This window comes from Lepisosteus platostomus, chromosome 10 (assembly GCF_059453375.1).
Source record: "Lepisosteus platostomus isolate fLepPlt1 chromosome 10, fLepPlt1.hap1, whole genome shotgun sequence".
Classification (NCBI taxonomy): domain Eukaryota; kingdom Metazoa; phylum Chordata; class Actinopteri; order Semionotiformes; family Lepisosteidae; genus Lepisosteus; species Lepisosteus platostomus.
In genome coordinates, this window is record NC_142620.1 from 4,306,553 (window position 1) to 4,320,905 (window position 14,353).

Below are 14,353 nucleotides of genomic sequence, written 5' to 3' on the forward strand. Positions count from 1 at the left end.
AAGTTTATGTGGTTGTTCTCCATGTTGTTTGTTTACTTTCGCGCGGAGCTCCTAACCTTTGCGGCGCAATACGAGATTTGGAACCGTGATGAAAAGTGAGGGAATCGTGTAGTCACCCCCTGCGATTCCTAGTCGTATAATTTCTCACCCTCTAGGACAGAAAAGGCAGCGAAAATCATCAACTGCAGTCATTAAATTTGACATGCTCTCCGGTTAGAAGTCGAGTCGAGTCCTGTAGTGTGACGCCGGCTTAAATCAACACCAACAGCCTTTTTGCATAGATCAGTGCTTTTTTCTCTTCCCTCACCTAGGGGCTGAACTGTCATTTGATTACAGTAATATCTTTAACAGTTGCTTTTTAGAGTATGGGATGGTGGTAGAAATCAGAATGTTCTTCAGAAGCACAAGACAAAGGAGAATTTCAAGGGAACAAGAAGGTGATGTGTACAAATCTCTTTTTGGGCAACTACTGCTCATATCTGCAATTTGTAAGAATACTTAATCAAAGTGAAGACAATGTGAAAATTCAATGCATAAAATTTAATTGTCCATTCAACATAATAAGGCCAGCAACAGAAAAAAACTGTATTGAAATAAAACTGTTTCCTTGGTTAACTGCAAATCCAATTATCACGTAAGCAAGAGTCTAATTTCAGAATGGCATTCTAAAAAAACAATACACGTTGTTTAGATTGGGCCACTGCAAGGCTGGTATACTAAAAGGACAACTGAAATTGAATTGGGGGTGGGGGAATTAAAAAGCATTATACTAATAGCAAGCAAATTGAAATTGAAATAGGATGTTTTGATCCAAAGGAATAAATCTGTAAGGTTCCACCCACTGCTCTACTGCGGATTTCTCCGTCTTTGCCATTAAGGCACCAAGTGTGGTAACGTCACCCCACCGGGGATGTGCCATTCTGACGCTGGCTCTCCCAGGCTTCCACAGGGGAGCAGAACAATGAGTATCGGAGCTGCTCAGCCGTATGCTCCTGAACAAAGAACGTGACTGTGTGATTTCTAAAATAGAACAGGCAAAACCACTGTTCCTGTGTTACTGTGTGAGAACAGACTGTGAATATTTCCTAGAATTAAAAGGATGACTAGGGGTACCAAAAAGATGGAGCAATCTTAAATACTAAACACTTCAAGGTGATCAGCAGGCTCTTTTGTGCTTGTTGTTCCCCTGGCTAGGGGAAAAGGTGAAAGCAGTGTGCTGCAGCAGGTCACACACTGACGGCACGGTGCAGGGCTGTTTTTCAGCAAGCAGCACGATTGGTATTCTCCTCAGCACGCTGGACACAATCCACTCATCCAGCCCAAACACCGGCTGAGCTGCACACGTCAATTATTAAAGTGTATCAGTGCTCTGTGCAGGGAGAGAGCGCAATACAATTACTTATTAATATTTATTAGCATTAATACAAAGCTCATACATTTTTAGATTAATATAAATGCCTTTTCTAATAATGCTGGCATGCAGATGGCTATAAATATTTATGTTTACTGCATTTCAGGGTAGAGTTTATACAAATGCCAGCACTTTTACATGATCCCTGTCATTCCTCCGGAGTCCCATCCTGCTTCCACAGTGGGATAAATGCATTATTTTCTCTTGTTGAGACTGAAATGATACACATAACGTAGCATTCAGCACAGAATAAAAGAAGCCAGATTTATTTAAGCTAAGAAAAAGGCCCTCCCCAGAGAGTGCATTTAAATAGTGCCTAGCCATGAGCAAAAACTAAATTATATCTATAGAGAATCCATAAACAGTTTCTGTAATGTCCACTAAAAATCTGATTTTTGAACACTATGATTTTTATGAACCTCTTCCATTCAATCTACTACTGTGTCTACTTTGAATTACAAGTTATTTTCTGCAAAAAGATTAACCAAATTTATTTTCTCATAATCCTTCAGGTGCCAACATCAGGTCAGCTAACTCCAGGTCATTTTATAAAACGTTATTTGATATACTACAGATCAGTAGGTAATATGTCAAGAATATTACTTTAAGAATATATAAAATCCAAATATTCCATAATATACGGAATGACACATCTCAAGAAAAAATATTCCCATCATATATTTTACATTTATGATGACAGCAGTGTAACAACTGAGAGAAACTAGCAGAACCTCGGAGGTGATAAAGGACAGCCATGCTCAGTCTTATGGAGGCACATATTTGCAAACAATGTCTCTAATTTTCAAACCACAATAAAAATGAGCATTGGCATTTGTGTTGCATTTCAATGCCTCTTAGAAAGTTTATTGAGCTGAAACGGCTGCTGAGCAATTCCGCAATATCTGGGAGTGAGAGCACCTCATCACACCACTACCGCACCCTGGCTTCCTCGTCCTCCATGAACAAAACGAGCCGAGCTGCAGTGCTGCTACCTCTCTGGCTTGAGACACATTCGGCACTCAGAATACAAGGCGTGACAAATTCTTAAGAAAACAGCTTCTCCCACTAAATCGGCGTGCAAGTGATAATTCTTCCAGCTGTAAGAAATATTTTCCACTTAAAACAGAAAATATCTGCAGCAGCCTCCTCACCTCGAAGACACGCACTGCTGTGTACATGACAAAGCCAGCCATCAGAAGCCTTCCATGCACAAGTGGGCAGCCTCACACCGCTCCAGTTATTCAACAGATGACCAGAGTGTAACAAAAGTAATAAGGAAGGACAGTCCGACAGGGGACATGTACTGACTTAAAAGCAAGAGCATTTCATTTGGAGAAATACCAGAGACAAATATAACTAATGAAATACCTCAGCAGGAGGTAGACTTAAGAAAAACATATTTTTGTTTTCAGAAAGAACTGCTTGTCTTTGACTTTCTTTCAACGGGTACAGCTTATTCTTCCTTGAGAGGTGGACTGGAGAAATTCTGGGCCGGTGGGTCTGATGTAGTCCCTCCAGACTACAACTACAACACAGCTGAAGCCCAGCTGCACGAGGCAGTTCTCACGTTTACAGCACTCCACATTCCTCCAGTCTGCAGGACCCCAGCTCTCTGATGCCTTCCGGTCAGGTATAATTGACTTTGGCGTACGCTAGAAATCCACACTTGCCATCCAACTGAAATAACAATCAAATTTGCAATGATCCTACTTTTTGGCAACTATGTGGAGTTGCAGAGCAGAGCAGGACGAGTGTATTCTCTCTGGAGGGCTTTATTAGAATATATTGTTTTAATGAAGACATGGTAGGTATTGCAGAATCATTTAATCATAAAAACATCCGGTAATGATCAGGGGAAAACTGATACTAAAACAGGCTAGGGGCTGCCACTAGCACTAGCAGCTCCAAAACCAAATCACTCCTGGAGACCTACTTAATACCACACATCTGGAACTGGGCCCCCTCTGCAGTCTGAAAGGCATTTAAATTCTCCTGACTCCTTTGCACCCAGGCCAGTCTTAATGGCTGCTTATGTGCAGTCTGTTCACAAATTCGAGATTAATGAAAGCACTGACATGCATCCTTAATGCCCTGCTTACTCAAAGTCAATGGGGAGCATGAAAGGAAGATAAAAAATGTTCCAGCATAACCCACAATATGCTTAAAATATTCCTTTTGTAATTCTGACCTTCTTTTACATAAAGTCAACATGTTTTTCAGCAGTCATGTTTGAGTAAAGAACACAGCAGATCAAAGGCAGCGTGTCGGAAATACAAATCCACATAATTGATGGCTGGCCTCATTAATGCAAACTAGCCTTTGCCTCTTTTGTTGCATTGCATCAATAAAAAGGCAGGGGCTTGCTCCCATCCAGCTAGCATTTTACCGCAATATCGTAGAGCACACTGCAATCAATATAAATGCCCGAGCGTGTTGCATTCAAGGGAAGGTTGACTCATAAAAAAATGAGTCAAGTCTTTAAGATGATCAATTTCCATAAGAAAAAGTCTGCTGACTTCCGTGATCACATTAATATTCAGTTAACGGGCTGAAATTTCTAAACACTCACAAAACAATTATTTGCAATCCCTAAGCTGCGGAAAAGAAAATAAAAAAATAAAATCTCGCAGCGAATCCAAGAACATTCAAATTAATTGACCTTCATATAATCTTGCCAAATATTACATAAGAGGAAAAAATTTAGATATTGCTGATGTAGACAATCACATTTGTTCTCAAGTGTGAGTATATCAGAAATGCTGCTGTATGTAATCTTTTTTTCCTGCCATATAAATGTTTCCTTACAGTACAGGTCTAAGCATTATAAATTATGTCAGTCCCCAGAGATTCTGCAACATAACATTGCTCATTTTCTCGCTTATTTTCAAGGACTGTGTTTGCGCTAATCATTGGTTTCTTTTGCAAATGCTACTTGCTCTGTTTAGATGTCATGCTTATTGAAAAAGATTGCATTTTACTGTATGTGCAACCTATGGAGGAGCATTAGTTGAACAGAAGGGTAGACTCCAAAGGGAGCCAAGAGCTTCCCTAAAGCCCATTCTCCACATCGCATCATCGAGAGCAAATAAACGGAAATTCTTCCTGGGCCACCAAAGCAGAAGTGATTGAAATGAAAGTGCATTCACTGGAAATTAAAATTCTGCACTGCTCAACAGTGCCAAATGCTGGAGGGAATGGGAACGGCAGAAGATTTTAAAATCAACACCCCTTGTTTTTCTCATATCCCAATACTCCCACACTCTACTGTGTGTTTTTAAAGACACTCAGTTGCTCAGTTCTGTTAAATCTCTGTGAATAAAAAGGTCGTTCAGTCATGCGATCAAAGAAGCAGTGACACAAGAGTAGAGAAGGGATGTGGATGGCTGATAGTTCCCAGTCTGAAAGAAACCTGCTGGCTCTAAATCTCGACATTTCAGAGATGAAAGTGAACCACCAAAGAGCACAATGCATTATTTACAGTGATGCCAATGCAAAACAGAATAAAGGTGTTAAAAATACAATTCGCAAGTTATTTATAACGGTGTATTCTCCTCAAAAACAGACTTTATTCCTGTAGGCTATATTAAAAGTTCAATTTCAAGGACAAAGCATGTGAATGCATGTGTGTTAGTGGGTGTGTTTTACAATATACGCAACTAAGGAGAATTTAATAGAACAACCTGGAACCTGCTTCACCACTGATAGTGTGTTTGTCTCAAAACCGACGATGAAGCTCAAGCATCCAAGAGATGCAACTGCCCAGTCTAGAATAATATAAAGACATCTATAGAAATCAACATGTACAACTCCAAAATGTAAATGAGAAAGCATATTAAATTAATCTCCATAAAAACCGCACCAGGAGGATACAGCCAGGAGAACTGCATGCATTATAACAGGTATGAGGTGTCTTGTTCAGCATTTAGTGCAACACTACGTCGCAGGTGAACTGTTGAAAAAAGAACCTGTTGAGAAGGTGGTATGGAACAAGGTACCCAGCCAGGTGGTTGAATGGGAATAAAACAACATTATTATTATTAGTACATTATAGATCAATCAGACCTTATAGTTATATTAAGGACGCTGTTAGAAGAATGTGATAGAGACTTAGTTTTAATAGTCTGCTCAACAGTTGTCAGTTATTTCTAAAAGTAAAATTATTAACACATCCACTGTTCAAAGATTATGTGGCTTCTTTCATGTTCCGGTGGCTGTGGAGAAAAAAAAAACTTCACTAGCTAAAAAAAACAAATATGTATCAAATAAAACTATAGACACAAAACATAAAAATGAGTGTTTATAACTACTATAGACAGACTGGAGTACATTCATCCAACCTATCCTGCTAGATAACACAGCCCAAACTAATGAACTGAGAAGGCATGATTGACTGCCTTCATAAAATATATAATCCCTCACAGACAAGCCTGGCCCACTCCACAGGAGGATTTAAAAAGGGAATCTTCAGGAGTATCACAAATATCAAAAACACAGCTCCTAGCTATAACTCGAATTGGCTTGGGTTCATCGAGAGGAATCCAGGGGAGAAGGTGAGTTGTAAAGCTGTAACCTGTTTCCTCCTCTTGCCGTTTTCAGCTATAAGCTCTTGTTATATGCTTCAGCTCTCTATTTACTTTGGATCTTTTCTTTTTAACGCGGCATAGAAGCTGCAGGTCACCATCTATAACTCCAGCCTCATACAGCAGGAAGGGAAACAGCAGCCGGATAACTTATGGAGGCATCTGGTCTTCACTTAATTGGGGTCTGCTTAACTAATTAGATAACCCTTCAGCTTTTCAAACCCCCCTTTATCTACAGATTTCACTCTACCTGTGCCTGGGATGGGGGAGGTTCTTTCTAAGATAAGGGGGTGTAGGCAATATGAAGACCCTGTGGTACACAACACTTCAGATGTACCCTAAGAATGAACTTAGCAGACGGGTTGATTGGAGGAGCAATAAATCAAGAGTAGGAAGAACTTTGTTTGGAAATACAGTTCATTTCCTTGGCTTATCCTGCCCTGCACAATAAGTGCAGCCAAACCTAACCCAGAAAGGAACAAACTACACAAGCACAGCTATGAAAACATTCTACAATGTACAGGCTTTCTGAAAGACACATACTGTACATACACAACCAAATTATGATTTAAAACATGTAAAACCCTAACACTGAGACACTTAAGACCTTATTATAAGGTAGGGCCTTCATATGAACTGCCATTAAGAAATATTTTACGTAACTCAGCATTAAAACAGGCCCTTATACTGGTACAGTAAACCCTTTACGTGTAAAGCTTCTCATTTCTTGTTCTATCATTTATATCTACCGCGTGGCAGCTGATTATATTTGGTGGGTTATTATTAACTGGCAGGTTCCTGAGGTGTTCAGTACAATATGTGGAAATGTACTTGAAGTTATAAAAGCACTAGTACAGCATACGTGGCAATCATGGTATTATCATAAGCAAGTTTGTCTATTAGAAAGATCAAACTACATTTCTATTGTACGTTGCAATGAAATAAATTATATATTGCCATAATAAATTTGAAGAACTGTGAAGAATTTGTTTGAAGAGATTAGAAAGCACCACGCGTCTTGACTGATACTTATTTCATAGATACTGGAGTACACAAAATAAGAAAAAGTACACAAAATCCTCGGTCTATACATCAATCAGTAAAGAGACTGGATTTTGGAATGTGAACAGTGATTACACATACTCATGTGTAAGGTTTATGTACACAAACTTGTGCTGATCTTGTTTTTTATGTTTTTGATAGTTAAAACATTTGCAATTTGCCATTATCCACTCATAAATCCTCAACTGTATTTATTTTAACTTGTGCTTTTGTAACTACTTCCAGATTTTAATATGGGATACCATATGTTTCAAAGAAGGAATGCAGTCCAAAGTAATTTAATAGCTATCAGATGATGCATTAAAAGGAGAGTGTTTGCCTGCAGCAACCACACCTTCCAATCAGTAGCTGGAAAGCAGTTTATTAAGACTGTTAAAGAGGGGAACTCAATTTAGCTGAGAGCTAGCTTGTTGAGAGGCCCAGCTGTCATAAGGCAACACTAAACATCCCATCAGGAGAAGGCTCAGTAAAGTCAGATCAAACACTTCAGAACTATAATGAATGACGAAACTTAAAAGAGCAAACGCTTCATATATCATCTGCAAAACATTTCTTAACTTTATAACATTGTTAACTTTGTTACAACGCAGGAGAGTTAGCATGGAGCTGGTTTAGTGCGTCTGTTTTGAAATATTTCTACGGGTTTAGCTTTGCTATGTTTGCAAATATAAACAAAATGCAAATACTTCTATTAATAGCTCAGCAGCACAAAGCAGCACAAAGACACAATATGCAATGAAAAACTGCATTTCTTGCTGGTTTCAGAATTGAACAGTGTCAAAGTGCAATATGCAAAACAAACATAAAAACAGTTGTAAAAACTGTAATAGTCAGAACATGCAGCCTTCTTTCAATTTTGCACATTCAGAATCTGAACACATCATTTTAAAATAAACTTCTGTAGATCACATAAAAGGGACTCATTCCTCTCAAAGGGTTTCAAGCGCAAGAACAATACGATACTCTCTGTATGAACTGCAAATTGATATACTGTGTCACAGGCAGGTTGAGAAAGAGAAAAGAGCAGTTTCAGAACCCTACTGTGACTCAATTTTCACTGTCGCATAAAAGATTCTGACCCCACAAACCATAGTACTGGCACTAAGCAATCCTGATGAATATCTTTTAAGGCAAACAGAAACCTGTGTTCCACAAGGCTGACCCAAAGACAGCGAGCACCAAAAGAACAACACGATGAAAAGAAAGGACAAATCCCTTCATTTCTCCTAACACCAAAAGGTGAGTGTCATGAATTCAAACTCTGGATTCTGTTTAAATGTCCTATCACAACTAAAGCTAGAAGCAGTGCTTGGATTTTATTCTTCATTTACATTCACAAAACGCTGACAATTTCTATTGAAAGATGAAGTGTTGCTGTATTACAATGTTCTCTTCTAGCTGTTGACAGTAAACTCTGTTTAAAAAATACAAAGTTAATAGCAGCCACAACATTAGTAGGGAATTGTTCAATCCAAGGAAGGCCAAATATAAAGTGCATGAATATGCTTACGTTTTTATTAAGTTTAGTTATGTGAACCCTAATCTCTGTGGCACACGTTGGAGAACACATGACATTGGCCATGCCTGTGTAATTCATGGAAGAGATCACTAACTCCTCTTACACCAGCCTCTATGTTTTCTCACTCACTGCAGTGGCCTGGAGGTCAAACAGAGGCTGTGGGGGAGGACAGGGAGCCCCGGCAGGAGAAGTGAATAATTGTGTCTTCTCAGGCCGAGTTAATGTGCCGTTGGTAACGTCTGAAGTGCAAACAGAAGGAGGCTAAAATGCACACAGCCTCTTTGCTATTATCACTCGTGAAAATAAAAAAATAAAAGCTTTAGGAAAAAGCCTGCAGATTTATTTTAGCATGATATATATATTACATATTTAACATTCCCAAATCATTTAGATTAGCTGTAATCTGCTTCACACTGTACATATACATCAAGATATCACAACTTAAGGCTGCCATCTGCCAGCTAATCATATGTAGTACTCGCTGCAAAAGGGTGCATTCTGTGCTCGAAACTGGAAAAAAGCGAAATCTCCCGTTGATGACTTTCAGACAGGAGCGAGTACAGTAAATATGTAAATGCCGCAGAGATAATCATTACGTAATGGAAAAGAATGCAATTTATCTAATTTAATGGCATGCCATTTCTCTCGCTGCAAGAGCAATCTGACCCCATTTCAGCTGTAATACCTGATGGCTGGGTGCGCTGGGTGTGGACAGCAGCACCGCGCAGTGCTCCCATGCAGACCGCTCAGGGACAGGTGGGGGGGTGGAAGGCTCGGAAACGGATAACCCAGTGACAGTGGCATTTGCTTCATGGGCAATGACTCATCCCACATCTCTGCCCGTTGCGAGTGGATGAGAATAATAAAGACAACCCAAGGGGGTGCAGTTTGCTATTTTAACTCCCTAATCTTCTGCCATTTAAAAAAGTGCCAGAAATATATTTGAAAGGAGGCCATTTTTCTCACTTAGGAATGCTACAGGATCCCATTAACATTGTAGGGCAAGATCCCCGTGGGGCCGAGGAGCTAATCGAATGGAGCTGTCGCCTAGCAACCTCGGCCCTTGTGACTCGAACGAGCACAAACAGCTGAGGTTGTTCAAAGCCACAGCTCGCGGAAAGCAGGAGAGAGAGCAAGGGTGTTTCTGGCCTGTCATTCCTGCTCCCCTCATCAGACTGGCATCCCGTCCTTCTGCAAGACTCACCATTGACCCAATAGCCACCAGACCATGACCAATGGCCAGAGCCCCCATAGACACAGTCCACGAGGGTTACTTCAGAGGTAATGGAAGCCTAGGAATTTTGGGAAGGCGGGAAGGGCGTTGCACGTCCATATATCCTGATTAGGTGTAGTCAGGTTTTGCCTGGCGTGCTACTCGGTTACACTGGCCAGAGACGACAGTGTGAATACTAATACTCAGTGAAAGCTTGCGCAGGCACAGGAAAAGAGGTCCACAGAGACCCACACAGAGTTTAAATATTTAAATATTTTCATTTCGGGCATAGGATGTTACCGCTGGTATCAACACGCCAATGTTCATGAAAGAAATAAGTCAGAGTGGATCTGTGCGTGTGATGTCGTGAATGTACATACTGAACTGACATTTTCCGAGGTTTAAAAAGCAGAATACGAGAAGAAATGACAGGGCATGTGATCAGTAATGGCCAACGCAATATGAGTGCAAAACTCTATATGTTCTTGGCTGTAAAGAACGCCCTCTGCCTCTGGTGAAACTCCTAGCTGCATGACAAACTTGCCCACTAAATCTAAAGTACATTTGTAAAACAGCCTTGAAATATTTGCTACACAAATTCCGACACTCTACACAGTAGTTCTCAATTAATAAAACGTTTTTGTAAAAACACAAAAAGTAACACTTACTCTATTCATATCCTCGGGCCATGCCTTACCCTAAACACATGCCTGACTCCTAAATCTAAATGTAACTCTAACCACATCCCCAAGTCACAATTTTATCCTAGCCTCACCCTGTCTCAAACCCTAACCAGTAACTCTAAAAACAGCTCTTATATACCTAGCCCATCCCTACCCAGAGCCCAGTCTTAATACATTTAACAGCACCCCCAATCAAAAAACTACCCTATAAAACTACCCTTATATCCCAGCTTTAACTCATATCCCAGACAATAATAATGCAATCCATGACCACACTCCCAATCATCTTTGTGCTTTTACAAAGATTTCACTTCCATAGGAAAAACAAAACAATTTTAAAACACAACTATCGAAAAATGCAATTCTAAAAAATTCTACAACTGAAATGTTTGAAAAACTAATTATAGAAACTGTTATTAGGTAGTTAAGTTCTACATATACGGCTTATGATTCAATTCACATGTGGTGAAATTTCAAGCTGATCTAGACAGGAGGCAATGGTATGTGGTCTGAAATAACACAAAGCCAAATACTAACTGATCTGAAGTGTGCAGTAAGCTCTCCGTCTGCCTTCATCCACTAGACTGCAACAGTGAAATTAGGGTAAAATTAGCACGAGCCCAGATAAGACTGCCAAGGAGACATGTGTCACTCGACAGACATATTTCGTTTTGGAGATGACAGTAAGATAAAACGGTGTGATTATTCACAGTGGGCTACTAAACTCTAAGCTCACGGGAAAGGGGGTTTGCAGGAGGGCATGCATACCACAGGGTTCCTCTCAAAGATAAATAAACCAAGGCTGTGCATTCTGTAAATAACCCAAGGCCAGCTGGAGCTGATCTCAGATTGTCCCAACACAGCTGGTAAGCAAGACAGTCTGAGGACAAATGGATGTCATGCAAAACTGTCAGCCCTTGTGATCTGTCATGAAAGTAATAGTTATAGTGTGAAAAACGTTCATTAGTTTTATAATTACAGGGCATATGGAATGCAGCAAACAAAAGGTTTTGAAACAATGGACCCGTGCAATGCTATTTGTCTGTCTTAGATGTCTGTCGCAGTGTAATGTTGTTATTATTTGGCTGATGCTCTCATCCAATTAGACATTTCTACTCATTTTAGTGGACTGATGTAGGTGAAGTACACTGGAACAACAGCAGCAGCCCAGCTGGAATATGAACCCACAACCTTCTAATTACAAATGCAGAACCCTACCCACTGCTCCATCAAAAACTGAAATGAATAAATCAATGGAATATTTAAAAAACTTCATTCAGAACTTCATTTTAGCACGGTGAAAACTAATCAAGTTATTTTTCTCAAATGCGGGTTAAACATCAAGTTATGCAACGTGGATATTGGACACGCATGTAATAAAGGGAGCGCTGAGCCAATCTGTGGATGTGAAAAGTCTTCAGTCACTGAAGGAGAGAGAGGTGTAACACGCCCATCACCTGAAACACGAAGCTGTGAGGGAGCAGGCAGCAGGCGACTCTGGAAGCTGTGTCACAGAAGAGAAAACACTCTACCTCACCTGCTGGGTGCCTCCAGCTCCACAACAGGTGTTGCTGATTGCAGTAATTGCACTCATTCAAAATAGCCAGACTGATTAGCCTATCACCCACACCTGCCTAAGGGGTAATGGGCCACAGGGGGGCTTCATTCCATCAGCTTTAAACCATCCCCGACATCATTGGTCATAAATTCAAGCTACTCACATTCAAAGAGTAGCAGCCAATTGGCTATAGTAAGTGTGTTCAAAAAGAGATACTGTATGTCTTGGAATTTTAATTCTTAGTAAAGCTCATTATGATAGCAAAGAGAAATCGACAAAGCTTAACAAGAGGTATACCTCCCATTGAAGCATACTGGTTAATCACCTTTAAGGCACAGTACAGTAGTTAACATACCGTACGGAAATGAGCATTATAGCAAGAGCAAGCACATATCGTGACACACTTTCTGCCTGTAAAGAATGGCTGCGTGATTTCTCCTCATTTTTAAATCTTTATTAAATGCTGGTGTGTGATGCCTGTTGGACTGCTGTTCATACTTGAGGCAGGCCTAGAGAGAAAATCGCCCTACCAGAAGACTAGTTTACTTTCGTCAAACTGTGCCGGTGTTATTTTACTCCTACCAGGCCTGCCACTTGTATCTGGGATTCCACCCAAGGTACTGCAGACTTCAATACACTCAGAGAGCACAATAACAGAGAGTGAGACGGCCAGGAAGCACAGAGAACACAGAGAGATTGTCCAGGAGTCAGGCCAGTATCACAGCCAAGAAAAATGAAGTGTTTTTAAAACAATTCTTTCTTAAGAACAGGTCTAGAATTAAAGAATAAACACTTCTGCAGTAGTACAAGTACCTTAGGTCTGTCTTAAATCACATTATTGTTAAATTATGCTCCATCATCTATGTTTAAACTTTATGTAAGCATTCCACCTGACATGTATAAAAAGGGGGAAAAATAAATCTAGGGTATTGTTGTACTGTTTTTTTTTACTTCTTGTAAAAGTAGTTTACCCTCCTTTAAAGTTTGCCCTTTTAAAACATCTGCCCTTGCTATCTGGGAAAAAGACCCATTCCGAACAGCACAAGATGATCTGCTGTTTACCGTGTTACTCATTTTCATAATTACATTAAGGCCAGATGAGCACAGAGATGGATTAAGCTGCCATGCATGCTTGGCCTCAGCACTTCAATAAAAAATGGGCTGGGATTTTGAATGCAAACTTCCAGCAACTAAATAAAAAAGAAGAAAGACATGGTAGCAGAATAACAATTAGAAAAGACTGTAATACATTTGATTTGAACTTCCAAATAAGCAACAAAACAGAAGAAACATAAAATGTTGATCTGGTGCAAAAAGCAATATCTCTCATTTTCCTAACAAGTTTAAATGAGTCTTAAAAATTGCTGACTCGAGATGTACAGTGAAGATTTATCTTCTGCCTGCCCATTTTCCTGCAGGTCTACATCATCCTTTATGAGAGGGTCTGCAGTCGAGGAAGAATGCAGCACAGAACATACAGATTGAGCTGCTGGCACATGGGACTATACACTTTCAGCTGTCAAGCACATGGGCCTCTTGCCAAAAGTCACAGCCTGCCTTTCAAAGGCAAAAATATTTTGTTCAATCAGTTTTCCAAGAACCCCACCAACCATTCAAAGCACCAAATGGAAGGTTTTATAGCAATTTAATAAATAAAAAAATAAAACAATACTAAGTTGCCATCGAGGTGTTCAAAGTGCTTAATCCAGAAAAGACAGTGAAACAATAATCATTCTGCAGATGGAAAAACTGCTCTCTGTTCAAGGGTACAGATTTCACATAAGGCTCTCCTGTTAGGGTAATCAGAAAACAAAGTTTTGGATGAAGCAGGGCTTTCCTTAATCGCTAGGAGCAGTTGTATTATACATCATGTATACATGACTCCAAAAACAGGGCAATGATTTATCATTTTCTAAACAATCTGTCATTTTCCTTTTGTTGCATTTTTATTTTCTTCAGCTTTATTTGATAATTTCTTCAAGTTCCACAAACAGGCAGAAGAGGACGAAAAAGTCATTTTTTTTATAAAATTCTCATTTTGCACACAAGAAAACCGAATCAATTTATTTTTCAAAATTACTGCAGAAGTAGTTTAAGAAGAAAGGATCTAAAATCTAAAAACAGTTTCTGTCAGCACTGAACATATTATCCTAGACCTGTTTTCTAAAAAAACAAACTCTTCCCTTGATAATAATGCATCTTTCACTTTAAATTTGCATCTATGTAGCTACACCGTTCTAAAGCCTGCTTGCTGTCAGTATTTGAAGTTAAAGTGTAGTTAAAAACACATCACATAATTCACCTCTGCAAGACAAAGCAAATGAAAA

The 14,353-nt window shown here is 39.7% G+C and overlaps 1 protein-coding gene and 1 long non-coding RNA gene across 11 annotated transcripts in view; one reads left to right on the forward strand and one right to left on the reverse strand.

The window, feature by feature from the left end:
• Window positions 1-14,353, reverse strand: part of kiaa0586 (KIAA0586 ortholog) — a 177,236-nt gene that overhangs the window by 107,812 nt on the left and 55,071 nt on the right. The window lies entirely within an intron of this gene.
• Window positions 5,855-13,708, forward strand: LOC148653061 (uncharacterized). Its single transcript, XR_015941585.1, has 3 exons — window positions 5,855-5,961; window positions 8,184-8,292; window positions 13,445-13,708. It is a non-coding gene; the product is annotated as an uncharacterized LOC148653061 (long non-coding RNA).